At 46.0% G+C, this 12,942-nt stretch overlaps 8 non-coding genes and 2 pseudogenes across 8 annotated transcripts; all 10 read left to right on the forward strand.

Moving 5' to 3' along the window:
- The first annotated feature begins 423 nt into the window (after positions 1-423).
- Positions 424-602, forward strand: LOC141222066 (U2 spliceosomal RNA; annotated as a pseudogene).
- Positions 603-1,724: 1,122 nt separating this feature from the next.
- LOC141222113 (U2 spliceosomal RNA) lies at positions 1,725-1,915 on the forward strand. The gene has a single exon (XR_012289986.1). It is a non-coding gene; the product is annotated as a U2 spliceosomal RNA (small nuclear RNA).
- Positions 1,916-3,037: 1,122 nt separating this feature from the next.
- LOC141222114 (U2 spliceosomal RNA) lies at positions 3,038-3,228 on the forward strand. Its single transcript, XR_012289987.1, has one exon. It is a non-coding gene; the product is annotated as a U2 spliceosomal RNA (small nuclear RNA).
- A 1,122-nt stretch (positions 3,229-4,350) lies between these two features.
- LOC141222115 (U2 spliceosomal RNA) lies at positions 4,351-4,541 on the forward strand. Its single transcript, XR_012289988.1, has one exon. It is a non-coding gene; the product is annotated as a U2 spliceosomal RNA (small nuclear RNA).
- Positions 4,542-5,663: 1,122 nt separating this feature from the next.
- On the forward strand, positions 5,664-5,854 carry LOC141222117 (U2 spliceosomal RNA). Its single transcript, XR_012289989.1, has one exon. It is a non-coding gene; the product is annotated as a U2 spliceosomal RNA (small nuclear RNA).
- Positions 5,855-6,973: 1,119 nt separating this feature from the next.
- LOC141222095 (U2 spliceosomal RNA) lies at positions 6,974-7,065 on the forward strand (annotated as a pseudogene).
- A 789-nt stretch (positions 7,066-7,854) lies between these two features.
- Positions 7,855-8,038, forward strand: LOC141222049 (U2 spliceosomal RNA). Its single transcript, XR_012289955.1, has one exon. It is a non-coding gene; the product is annotated as a U2 spliceosomal RNA (small nuclear RNA).
- Positions 8,039-9,161: 1,123 nt separating this feature from the next.
- On the forward strand, positions 9,162-9,352 carry LOC141222118 (U2 spliceosomal RNA). Its single transcript, XR_012289990.1, has one exon. It is a non-coding gene; the product is annotated as a U2 spliceosomal RNA (small nuclear RNA).
- A 1,125-nt stretch (positions 9,353-10,477) lies between these two features.
- LOC141222119 (U2 spliceosomal RNA) lies at positions 10,478-10,668 on the forward strand. Its single transcript, XR_012289991.1, has one exon. It is a non-coding gene; the product is annotated as a U2 spliceosomal RNA (small nuclear RNA).
- A 1,116-nt stretch (positions 10,669-11,784) lies between these two features.
- LOC141222120 (U2 spliceosomal RNA) lies at positions 11,785-11,975 on the forward strand. The gene has a single exon (XR_012289992.1). It is a non-coding gene; the product is annotated as a U2 spliceosomal RNA (small nuclear RNA).
- The last annotated feature ends 967 nt before the right edge of the window (positions 11,976-12,942 follow it).

The following is a 12,942-nucleotide window of genomic DNA, read 5'->3' on the forward strand; positions in this document are numbered from 1 at the left end:
ACGGCCTACTAGGATTTTGTCGGGATGCGGTTCCCTTACGGGTTCCTCTCTTGGCAGGTCTAGGGGGGGAGTGTGTGGCCATCAGGTTCCGCTCCCCCCTGAACCCCCCTGGCTCTCCTCTTTCGGGAGGAGAGCGTTGTTGGCTCCCCTCTTCCGGGAGGGGAGCACAGTCTTTGGCTCCCAGTGCCTTGCTCGGGTGAGAACTCGGGCAGGTGCTGGGGGTATGATTGGGTCGCCTCTGGCTTCGGCTGGAGGTGGCTTTTTGTCCCTGTTCCTCGCTGTGGCCTTTTGGCTCGGAGGGACGGGGAATGGTTTGGGGGACCCTTCTCCTTTTGGAGAGGGTTTCAAGAAGACCAGCATTCTAGTGCACTTTTTTTGTGGCACTTGTCACTTTTTTAAGCGCACTCGGGTTTTGTACACGAATTCGGGCTTTCAAAAAAAAAAAAAAATCTGTTCTTATCAGTTTAATATCTGATACGTCCCCTATCTGGGGACCATATATTAAATGGATTTTTAGAACAGGGAGATGGAAAAAGAGCTTGCTCTGTCCACTCCACGCATTGACCTGGTATTGCAGTATCTCCAGGACCGGTGCACCCCTTCTTTAATGCAGTTTCTAAAATCAGAAAGAATTGAATTCAATGCTTTTTGTTCATTTTGCTTGTTTGTCGGATTTTGGGATGGACTCTTTGGCTTTGCTTTTCTTCTCCTCATTGGATTTTTCATGTTAAAAGTTGCAGAAGCCAGATGACAAGCTCATTTTGGTTCAACTTCAGCAACTGTGCATTGCATTGCCATGTAATGTAATGTAATGCAATGCTATCTATCTAGCTCTCCCTCTATACTTCCTTTTGGATAAACAGACATATTAGGCAAGCATTTTGGAGCTTTCACCTAAATAACTACAGGTGGTGAGATAAGCTGCACAATATAATTGACCTTTCAGTATATTGTTGCACACACACCATCTATTTAGCAAATGCCCTTGTTATCAACAGCAGCCTTTTAAACTCACCTGAGCTAACAGGTATGTGAGCTGGTTACTCTGCTGCGCTTAAAATTTCTTTTTTGGTTTGCTACAATGCCTTTTCTGAAACGTTGTCTCCCTCTGCTGGAACACTGACTTCTTTCATTTAATGCCTGCAGACTATAAAAGAGAAACCAACCCAAAAAGTTTGGTTGATTAGTCTGTGGCATTCTTTTAAACTGTTGCTTATGGCGGTCTCTGTGAGCTTCTCAGTGACATTCAGCCATCCAGGTATCCCGCCTGCAGTAGACGGAATGTGGCAATGGAACGCTGGCTGCGCGTGTCATAATAGGCTCTGAGCCTTTATATACCTGCGCACAGCAGCAGCCACCTTCAGTCTGCTGCTGGACAGCCAGCAGCAGCAGCAGCAGGAGAGGTAATTAATCAGCAACCCTCCTGCTAAGGGTAGACAGCTGCTCGTTCCACCCCCCCCCCCCGCCTTAATTGGTTCTCCTCCCTTCCAACGGTGTTGAGGCGAGTGGGAACAGCCGGGGGTTGAGGGTACTGTGCTAAAAGAGGTGGAGTTATGCAGATCTAAAACGCGTGGATTGCAGCAGCAGCAAGCCGAAAAGTGCAGGCATGTGAGGGATCTAGAGGTTGACAGCATGTCTTCTTAACGGGAGTCCAGGTGGCCATCTCCACAAATGGACTTTTCAGAATCCTTGGGTGGCACCGTAGTCGGAAACCAATTCTGGTTATCGCTTCTCGGCCTTTTGGCTAAGATCAAGTGTAGTATCTGTTCTTATCAGTTTAATATCTGATACGTCCCCTATCTGGGGACCATATATTAAATGGATTTTTAGAACAGGGAGATGGAAAAAGAGCTTGCTCTGTCCACTCCACGCATTGACCTGGTATTGCAGTATCTCCAGGACCGGTGCACCCCTTCTTTAATGCAGTTTCTAAAATCAGAAAGAATTGAATTCAATGCTTTTTGTTCATTTTGCTTGTTTGTCGGATTTTGGGATGGACTCTTTGGCTTTGCTTTTCTTCTCCTCATTGGATTTTTCATGTTAAAAGTTGCAGAAGCCAGATGACAAGCTCATTTTGGTTCAACTTCAGCAACTGTGCATTGCATTGCCACGTAATGTAATGTAATGCAATGCTATCTATCTAGCTTTCCCTCTATACTTCCTTTTGGATAAACAGACATATTAGGCAAGCATTTTGGAGCTTTCACCTAAATAACTACAGGTGGTGAGATAAGCTGCACAATATAATTGACCTTTCAGTATATTGTTGCACACACACCATCTATTTAGCAAATGCCCTTGTTATCAACAGCAGCCTTTTAAACTCACCTGAGCTAACAGGTATGTGAGCTGGTTACTCTGCTGCGCTTAAAATTTCTTTTTTGGTTTGCTACAATGCCTTTTCTGAAACGTTGTCTCCCTCTGCTGGAACACTGACTTCTTTCATTTAATGCCTGCAGACTATAAAAGAGAAACCAACCCAAAAAGTTTGGTTGATTAGTCTGTGACATTCTTTTAAACTGTTGCTTATGGCGGTCTCTGTGAGCTTCTCAGTGACATTCAGCCATCCAGGTATCCCGCCTGCAGTAGACGGAATGTGGCAATGGAACGCTGGCTGCGCGTGTCATAATAGGCTCTGAGCCTTTATATACCTGCGCACAGCAGCAGCCACCTTCAGTCTGCTGCTGGACAGCCAGCAGCAGCAGCAGCAGGAGAGGTAATTAATCAGCAACCCTCCTGCTAAGGGTAGACAGCTGCTCGTTCCACCCCCCCCCCCCGCCTTAATTGGTTCTCCTCCCTTCCAACGGTGTTGAGGCGGGTGGGAACAGCCGGGGGTTGAGGGTACTGTGCTAAAAGAGGTGGAGTTATGCAGATCTAAAACGCGTGGATTGCAGCAGCAGCAAGCCGAAAAGTGCAGGCATGTGAGGGATCTAGAGGTTGACAGCATGTCTTCTTAACGGGAGTCCAGGTGGCCATCTCCACAAATGGACTTTTCAGAATCCTTGGGTGGCACCGTAGTCGGAAACCAATTCTGGTTATCGCTTCTCGGCCTTTTGGCTAAGATCAAGTGTAGTATCTGTTCTTATCAGTTTAATATCTGATACGTCCCCTATCTGGGGACCATATATTAAATGGATTTTTAGAACAGGGAGATGGAAAAAGAGCTTGCTCTGTCCACTCCACGCATTGACCTGGTATTGCAGTATCTCCAGGACCGGTGCACCCCTTCTTTAATGCAGTTTCTAAAATCAGAAAGAATTGAATTCAATGCTTTTTGTTCATTTTGCTTGTTTGTCGGATTTTGGGATGGACTCTTTGGCTTTGCTTTTCTTCTCCTCATTGGATTTTTCATGTTAAAAGTTGCAGAAGCCAGATGACAAGCTCATTTTGGTTCAACTTCAGCAACTGTGCATTGCATTGCCATGTAATGTAATGTAATGCAATGCTATCTATCTAGCTCTCCCTCTATACTTCCTTTTGGATAAACAGACATATTAGGCAAGCATTTTGGAGCTTTCACCTAAATAACTACAGGTGGTGAGATAAGCTGCACAATATAATTGACCTTTCAGTATATTGTTGCACACACACCATCTATTTAGCAAATGCCCTTGTTATCAACAGCAGCCTTTTAAACTCACCTGAGCTAACAGGTATGTGAGCTGGTTACTCTGCTGCGCTTAAATTTTCTTTTTTGGTTTGCTACAATGCCTTTTCTGAAACGTTGTCTCCCTCTGCTGGAACACTGACTTCTTTCATTTAATGCCTGCAGACTATAAAAGAGAAACCAACCCAAAAAGTTTGGTTGATTAGTCTGTGGCATTCTTTTAAACTGTTGCTTATGGCGGTCTCTGTGAGCTTCTCAGTGACATTCAGCCATCCAGGTATCCCGCCTGCAGTAGACGGAATGTGGCAATGGAACGCTGGCTGCGCGTGTCATAATAGGCTCTGAGCCTTTATATACCTGCGCACAGCAGCAGCCACCTTCAGTCTGCTGCTGGACAGCCAGCAGCAGCAGCAGCAGGAGAGGTAATTAATCAGCAACCCTCCTGCTAAGGGTAGACAGCTGCTCGTTCCACCCCCCCCCCCCGCCTTAATTGGTTCTCCTCCCTTCCAACGGTGTTGAGGCGGGTGGGAACAGCCGGGGGTTGAGGGTACTGTGCTAAAAGAGGTGGAGTTATGCAGATCTAAAACGCGTGGATTGCAGCAGCAGCAAGCCGAAAAGTGCAGGCATGTGAGGGATCTAGAGGTTGACAGCATGTCTTCTTAACGGGAGTCCAGGTGGCCATCTCCACAAATGGACTTTTCAGAATCCTTGGGTGGCACCGTAGTCGGAAACCAATTCTGGTTATCGCTTCTCGGCCTTTTGGCTAAGATCAAGTGTAGTATCTGTTCTTATCAGTTTAATATCTGATACGTCCCCTATCTGGGGACCATATATTAAATGGATTTTTAGAACAGGGAGATGGAAAAAGAGCTTGCTCTGTCCACTCCACGCATTGACCTGGTATTGCAGTATCTCCAGGACCGGTGCACCCCTTCTTTAATGCAGTTTCTAAAATCAGAAAGAATTGAATTCAATGCTTTTTGTTCATTTTGCTTGTTTGTCGGATTTTGGGATGGACTCTTTGGCTTTGCTTTTCTTCTCCTCATTGGATTTTTCATGTTAAAAGTTGCAGAAGCCAGATGACAAGCTCATTTTGGTTCAACTTCAGCAACTGTGCATTGCATTGCCATGTAATGTAATGTAATGCAATGCTATCTATCTAGCTCTCCCTCTATACTTCCTTTTGGATAAACAGACATATTAGGCAAGCATTTTGGAGCTTTCACCTAAATAACTACAGGTGGTGAGATAAGCTGCACAATATAATTGACCTTTCAGTATATTGTTGCACACACACCATCTATTTAGCAAATGCCCTTGTTATCAACAGCAGCCTTTTAAACTCACCTGAGCTAACAGGTATGTGAGCTGGTTACTCTGCTGCGCTTAAAATTTCTTTTTTGGTTTGCTACAATGCCTTTTCTGAAACGTTGTCTCCCTCTGCTGGAACACTGACTTCTTTCATTTAATGCCTGCAAACTATAAAAGAGAAACCAACCCAAAAAGTTTGGTTGATTAGTCTGTGGCATTCTTTTAAACTGTTGCTTATGGCGGTCTCTGTGAGCTTCTCAGTGACATTCAGCCATCCAGGTATCCCGCCTGCAGTAGACGGAATGTGGCAATGGAACGCTGGCTGCGCGTGTCATAATAGGCTCTGAGCCTTTATATACCTGCGCACAGCAGCAGCCACCTTCAGTCTGCTGCTGGACAGCCAGCAGCAGCAGCAGCAGGAGAGGTAATTAATCAGCAACCCTCCTGCTAAGGGTAGACAGCTGCTCGTTCCACCCCCCCCCCCCGCCTTAATTGGTTCTCCTCCCTTCCAACGGTGTTGAGGCGGGTGGGAACAGCCGGGGGTTGAGGGTACTGTGCTAAAAGAGGTGGAGTTATGCAGATCTAAAACGCGTGGATTGCAGCAGCAGCAAGCCGAAAAGTGCAGGCATGTGAGGGATCTAGAGGTTGACAGCATGTCTTCTTAACGGGAGTCCAGGTGGCCATCTCCACAAATGGACTTTTCAGAATCCTTGGGTGGCACCGTAGTCGGAAACCAATTCTGGTTATCGCTTCTCGGCCTTTTGGCTAAGATCAAGTGTAGTATCTGTTCTTATCAGTTTAATATCTGATACGTCCCCTATCTGGGGACCATATATTAAATGGATTTTTAGAACAGGGAGATGGAAAAAGAGCTTGCTCTGTCCACTCCACGCATTGACCTGGTATTGCAGTATCTCCAGGACCGGTGCACCCCTTCTTTAATGCAGTTTCTAAATTCAGAAAGAATTGAATTCAATGCTTTTTGTTCATTTTGCTTGTTTGTCGGATTTTGGGATGGACTCTTTGGCTTTGCTTTTCTTCTCCTCATTGGATTTTTCATGTTAAAAGTTGCAGAAGCCAGATGACAAGGTCATTTTGGTTCAACTTCAGCAACTGCGCATTGCATTGCCATGTAATGTAATGTAATGCAATGCTATCTATCTAGCTCTCCCTCTATACTTCCTTTTGGATAAACAGACATATTAGGCAAGCATTTTGGAGCTTTCACCTAAATAACTACAGGTGGTGAGATAAGCTGCACAATATAATTGACCTTTCAGTATATTGTTGCACACACACCATCTATTTAGCAAATGCCCTTGTTATCAACAGCAGCCTTTTAAACTCACCTGAGCTAACAGGTATGTGAGCTGGTTACTCTGCTGCGCTTAAAATTTATTTTTTGGTTTGCTACAATGCCTTTTCTGAAACGTTGTCTCCCTCTGCTGGAACACTGACTTCTTTCATTTAATGCCTGCAGACTATAAAAGAGAAACCAACCCAAAAAGTTTGGTTGATTAGTCTGTGGCATTCTTTTAAACTGTTGCTTATGGCGGTCTCTGTGAGCTTCTCAGTGACATTCAGCCATCCAGGTATCCCGCCTGCAGTAGACGGAATGTGGCAATGGAACGCTGGCTGCGCGTGTCATAATAGGCTCTGAGCCTTTATATACCTGCGCACAGCAGCAGCCACCTTCAGTCTGCTGCTGGACAGCCAGCAGCAGCAGCAGCAGGAGAGGTAATTAATCAGCAACCCTCCTGCTAAGGGTAGACAGCTGCTCGTTCCACCCCCCCCCGCCTTAATTGGTTCTCCTCCCTTCCAACGGTGTTGAGGCGGGTGGGAACAGCCGGGGGTTGAGGGTACTGTGCTAAAAGAGGTGGAGTTATGCAGATCTAAAACGCGTGGATTGCAGCAGCAGCAAGCCGAAAAGTGCAGGCATGTGAGGGATCTAGAGGTTGACAGCATGTCTTCTTAACGGGAGTCCAGGTGGCCATCTCCACAAATGGACTTTTCAGAATCCTTGGGTGGCACCGTAGTCGGAAACCAATTCTGGTTATCGCTTCTCGGCCTTTTGGCTAAGATCAAGTGTAGTATCTTTCGAAAAGGCGGTTTTGGATGTTGGCCGCCCTAGTAGATTGATACATTATGCACACTGGGGTTTAGGCGCTTGTTAGTACGCCAGGTGGCTAATATAGTCATCTGGTGGAAAGCATGGCCCCCCAGGATCGACGCCATTGGGCCGGGGAAGATCGAAAGCCCGAAGTGTGAAGTGCCCCAGGAGTGGTGACCCTGGGGTGCCTTAACTCACTGGGATTGGGAACCCCACTTGAGTTTATGGCACATTTGCACAAGCACTTCAAATTTTCTTTCTTCGCACACACCCTTATTCCGGGCCTTCTGGCCTTAGGATGGGGAATTTTTCAATTCCCGGTCGAAGGTCCGGGCAGTATTATACTGTGAAACCTTCACTATTTATTTAATTTCTTTGTCACTGTGTGTCCACTTATTCACGTGTGTCACGTCCTACTAGGATTTTGTCGGGATGCGGTTCCCTTACGGGTTCCTCTCTTGGCAGGTCTAGGGGGGGAGTGTGTGGCCATCAGGTTCCGCTCCCCCCTGAACCCCCCTGGCTCTCCTCTTTCGGGAGGAGAGCGTTGTTGGCTCCCCTCTTCCGGGAGGGGAGCACAGTCTTTGGCTCCCAGTGCCTTGCTCGGGTGAGAACTCGGGCAGGTGCTGGGGGTAAGATTGGGTCGCCTCTGGCTTCGGCTGGAGGTGGCTTTTTGTCCCTGTTCCTCGCTGTGGCCTTTTGGCTCGGAGGGACGGGAAATGGTTTGGGGGACCCTTCTCCTTTTGCAGAGGGTTTCAAGAAGACCAGCATCCTAGTGCACTTTTTTTGTGGCACTTGTCACTTTTTTAAGCGCACTCGGGTTTTGTACACGAATTCGGGCTTTCGATAAAAAAATAAAATCTGTTCTTATCAGTTTAATATCTGATACGTCCCCTATCTGGGGACCATATATTAAATGGATTTTTAGAACAGGGAGATGGAAAAAGAGCTTGCTCTGTCCACTCCACGCATTGACCTGGTATTGCAGTATCTCCAGGACCGGTGCACCCCTTCTTTAATGCAGTTTCTAAAATCAGAAAGAATTGAATTCAATGCTTTTTGTTCATTTTGCTTGTTTGTCGGATTTTGGGATGGACTCTTTGGCTTTGCTTTTCTTCTCCTCATTGGATTTTTCATGTTAAAAGTTGCAGAAGCCAGATGACAAGCTCATTTTGGTTCAACTTCAGCAACTGTGCATTGCATTGCCATGTAATGTAATGTAATGCAATGCTATCTATCTAGCTCTCCCTCTATACTTCCTTTTGGATAAACAGACATATTAGGCAAGGATTTTGGAGCTTTCACCTAAATAACTACAGGTGGTGAGATAAGCTGCACAATATAATTGACCTTTCAGTATATTGTTGCACACACACCATCTATTTAGCAAATGCCCTTGTTATCAACAGCAGCCTTTTAAACTCACCTGAGCTAACAGGTATGTGAGCTGGTTACTCTGCTGCGCTTAAAATTTCTTTTTTGGTTTGCTACAATGCCTTTTCTGAAACGTTGTCTCCCTCTGCTGGAACACTGACTTCTTTCATTTAATGCCTGCAGACTATAAAAGAGAAACCAACCCAAAAAGTTTGGTTGATTAGTCTGTGGCATTCTTTTAAACTGTTGCTTATGGCGGTCTCTGTGAGCTTCTCAGTGACATTCAGCCATCCAGGTATCCCGCCTGCAGTAGACGGAATGTGGCAATGGAACGCTGGCTGCGCGTGTCATAATAGGCTCTGAGCCTTTATATACCTGCGCACAGCAGCAGCCACCTTCAGTCTGCTGCTGGACAGCCAGCAGCAGCAGCAGCAGGAGAGGTAATTAATCAGCAACCCTCCTGCTAAGGGTAGACAGCTGCTCGTTCCACCCCCCCCCCCCTGCCTTAATTGGTTCTCCTCCCTTCCAACGGTGTTGAGGCGGGTGGGAACAGCCGGGGGTTGAGGGTACTGTGCTAAAAGAGGTGGAGTTATGCAGATCTAAAACGCGTGGATTGCAGCAGCAGCAAGCCGAAAAGTGCAGGCATGTGAGGGATCTAGAGGTTGACAGCATGTCTTCTTAACGGGAGTCCAGGTGGCCATCTCCACAAATGGACTTTTCAGAATCCTTGGGTGGCACCGTAGTCGGAAACCAATTCTGGTTATCGCTTCTCGGCCTTTTGGCTAAGATCAAGTGTAGTATCTGTTCTTATCAGTTTAATATCTGATACGTCCCCTATCTGGGGACCATATATTAAATGGATTTTTAGAACAGGGAGATGGAAAAAGAGCTTGCTCTGTCCACTCCACGCATTGACCTGGTATTGCAGTATCTCCAGGACCGGTGCACCCCTTCTTTAATGCAGTTTCTAAAATCAGAAAGAATTGAATTCAATGCTTTTTGTTCATTTTGCTTGTTTGTCGGATTTTGGGATGGACTCTTTGGCTTTGCTTTTCTTCTCCTCATTGGATTTTTCATGTTAAAAGTTGCAGAAGCCAGATGACAAGCTCATTTTGGTTCAACTTCAGCAACTGTGCATTGCATTGCCATGTAATGTAATGTAATGCAATGGTATCTATCTAGCTCTCCCTCTATACTTCCTTTTGGATAAACAGACATATTAGGCAAGCATTTTGGAGCTTTCACCTAAATAACTACAGGTGGTGAGATAAGCTGCACAATATAATTGACCTTTCAGTATATTGTTGCACACACACCATCTATTTAGCAAATGCCCTTGTTATCAACAGCAGCCTTTTAAACTCACCTGAGCTAACAGGTATGTGAGCTCGTTACTCTGCTGCGCTTAAAATTTCTTTTTTGGTTTGCTACAATGCCTTTTCTGAAACGTTGTCTCCCTCTGCTGGAACACTGACTTCTTTCATTTAATGCCTGCAGACTATAAAAGAGAAACCAACCCAAAAAGTTTGGTTGATTAGTCTGTGGCATTCTTTTAAACTGTTGCTTATGGCGGTCTCTGTGAGCTTCTCAGTGACATTCAGCCATCCAGGTATCCCGCCTGCAGTAGACGGAATGTGGCAATGGAACGCTGGCTGCGCGTGTCATAATAGGCTCTGAGCCTTTATATACCTGCGCACAGCAGCAGCCACCTTCAGTCTGCTGCTGGACAGCCAGCAGCAGCAGCAGCAGGAGAGGTAATTAATCAGCAACCCTCCTGCTAAGGGTAGACAGCTGCTCGTTCCACCCCCCCCCCCCCCCGCCTTAATTGGTTCTCCTCCCTTCCAACGGTGTTGAGGCGGGTGGGAACAGCCGGGGGTTGAGGGTACTGTGCTAAAAGAGGTGGAGTTATGCAGATCTAAAACGCGTGGATTGCAGCAGCAGCAAGCCGAAAAGTGCAGGCATGTGAGGGATCTAGAGGTTGACAGCATGTCTTCTTAACGGGAGTCCAGGTGGCCATCTCCACAAATGGACTTTTCAGAATCCTTGGGTGGCACCGTAGTCGGAAACCAATTCTGGTTATCGCTTCTCGGCCTTTTGGCTAAGATCAAGTGTAGTATCTGTTCTTATCAGTTTAATATCTGATACGTCCCCTATCTGGGGACCATATATTAAATGGATTTTTAGAACAGGGAGATGGAAAAAGAGCTTGCTCTGTCCACTCCACGCATTGACCTGGTATTGCAGTATCTCCAGGACCGGTGCACCCCTTCTTTAATGCAGTTTCTAAAATCAGAAAGAATTGAATTCAATGCTTTTTGTTCATTTTGCTTGTTTGTCGGATTTTGGGATGGACTCTTTGGCTTTGCTTTTCTTCTCCTCATTGGATTTTTCATGTTAAAAGTTGCAGAAGCCAGATGACAAGCTCATTTTGGTTCAACTTCAGCAACTGTGCATTGCATTGCCATGTAATGTAATGTAATGCAATGCTATCTATCTAGCTCTCCCTCTATACTTCCTTTTGGATAAACAGACATATTAGGCAAGCATTTTGGAGCTTTCACCTAAATAACTACAGGTGGTGAGATAAGCTGCACAATATAATTGACCTTTCAGTATATTGTTGCACACACACCATCTATTTAGCAAATGCCCTTGTTATCAACAGCAGCCTTTTAAACTCACCTGAGCTAACAGGTATGTGAGCTGGTTACTCTGCTGCGCTTAAAATTTCTTTTTTGGTTTGCTACAATGCCTTTTCTGAAACGTTGTCTCCCTCTGCTGGAACACTGACTTCTTTCATTTAATGCCTGCAGACTATAAAAGAGAAACCAACCCAAAAAGTTTGGTTGATTAGTCTGTGGCATTCTTTTAAACTGTTGCTTATGGCGGTCTCTGTGAGCTTCTCAGTGACATTCAGCCATCCAGGTATCCCGCCTGCAGTAGACGGAATGTGGCAATGGAACGCTGGCTGCGCGTGTCATAATAGGCTCTGAGCCTTTATATACCTGCGCACAGCAGCAGCCACCTTCAGTCTGCTGCTGGACAGCCAGCAGCAGCAGCAGGAGAGGTAATTAATCAGCAACCCTCCTGCTAAGGGTAGACAGCTGCTCGTTCCACCCCCCCCCGCCTTAATTGGTTCTCCTCCCTTCCAACGGTGTTGAGGCGGGTGGGAACAGCCGGGGGTTGAGGGTACTGTGCTAAAAGAGGTGGAGTTATGCAGATCTAAAACGCGTGGATTGCAGCAGCAGCAAGCCGAAAAGTGCAGGCATGTGAGGGATCTAGAGGTTGACAGCATGTCTTCTTAACGGGAGTCCAGGTGGCCATCTCCACAAATGGACTTTTCAGAATCCTTGGGTGGCACCGTAGTCGGAAACCAATTCTGGTTATCGCTTCTCGGCCTTTTGGCTAAGATCAAGTGTAGTATCTGTTCTTATCAGTTTAATATCTGATACGTCCCCTATCTGGGGACCATATATTAAATGGATTTTTAGAACAGGGAGATGGAAAAAGAGCTTGCTCTGTCCACTCCACGCATTGACCTGGTATTGCAGTATCTCCAGGACCGGTGCACCCCTTCTTTAATGCAGTTTCTAAAATCAGAAAGAATTGAATTCAATGCTTTTTGTTCATTTTGCTTGTTTGTCGGATTTTGGGATGGACTCTTTGGCTTTGCTTTTCTTCTCCTCATTGGATTTTTCATGTTAAAAGTTGCAGAAGCCAGATGACAAGCTCATTTTGGTTCAACTTCAGCAACTGTGCATTGCATTGCCATGTAATGTAATGTAATGCAATGCTATCTATCTAGCTCTCCCTCTATACTTCCTTTTGGATAAACAGACATATTAGGCAAGCATTTTGGAGCTTTCACCTAAATAACTACAGGTGGTGAGATAAGCTGCACAATATAATTGACCTTTCAGTATATTGTTGCACACACACCATCTATTTAGCAAATGCCCTTGTTATCAACAGCAGCCTTTTAAACTCACCTGAGCTAACAGGTATGTGAGCTGGTTACTCTGCTGCGCTTAAAATTTCTTTTTTGGTTTGCTACAATGCCTTTTCTGAAACGTTGTCTCCCTCTGCTGGAACACTGACTTCTTTCATTTAATGCCTGCAGACTATAAAAGAGAAACCAACCCAAAAAGTTTGGTTGATTAGTCTGTGGCATTCTTTTAAACTGTTGCTTATGGCGGTCTCTGTGAGCTTCTCAGTGACATTCAGCCATCCAGGTATCCCGCCTGCAGTAGACGGAATGTGGCAATGGAACGCTGGCTGCGCGTGTCATAATAGGCTCTGAGCCTTTATATACCTGCGCACAGCAGCAGCCACCTTCAGTCTGCTGCTGGACAGCCAGCAGCAGCAGCAGCAGGAGAGGTAATTAATCAGCAACCCTCCTGCTAAGGGTAGACAGCTGCTCGTTCCACCCCCCCCCCCCGCCTTAATTGGTTCTCCTCCCTTCCAACGGTGTTGAGGCGGGTGGGAACAGCCGGGGGTTGAGGGTACTGTGCTAAAAGAGGTGGAGTTATGCAGATCTAAAACG

This window comes from Phyllobates terribilis, unplaced genomic scaffold, assembly GCF_046119375.1.
Source record: "Phyllobates terribilis strain yellow unplaced genomic scaffold, ASM4611937v1 Scaffold_341__1_contigs__length_2033592, whole genome shotgun sequence".
Lineage (NCBI taxonomy): Eukaryota > Metazoa > Chordata > Amphibia > Anura > Dendrobatidae > Phyllobates > Phyllobates terribilis.